Source organism: Diachasma alloeum, unplaced genomic scaffold (genome assembly GCF_001412515.2).
Source record: "Diachasma alloeum isolate Michigan unplaced genomic scaffold, Dall2.0 Dall_scaffold_00178, whole genome shotgun sequence".
NCBI classification, from domain to species: domain Eukaryota; kingdom Metazoa; phylum Arthropoda; class Insecta; order Hymenoptera; family Braconidae; genus Diachasma; species Diachasma alloeum.
The window spans coordinates 128253-128598 of NW_021680344.1; positions in this window are offsets into that span (position 1 = coordinate 128253).

Sequence of the window (346 nt, forward strand, 5' to 3'; positions counted from 1 at the left end):
TCGTCCACCGATAGACGCTCCAAAAATGTTTTTCTTGCTACTCAAAGCCCCTCTAACTAATTGGACATGATTAAATAATTAATTTGCCAATTACTCAACTACTCTCGTATCTCTACTCTCGTCCGAGACTTGATCCGAGACTGCTTTCAGTAATGTTTAAGGGAACCTCAATTACCCTTTCTACCTACATTGAGTCCACAAAGGATTTTCAACTTATCTAATGCACCCTCAATTAATAAACAAATTGATTTGTGAAGGCATAAACAACTCTCGGATGCACTCTCGGACGAGAGTCTTTACTGGAGTTTGGCGCCCTAACCTCCGAAAATCCGAGAGTCGAATGAGT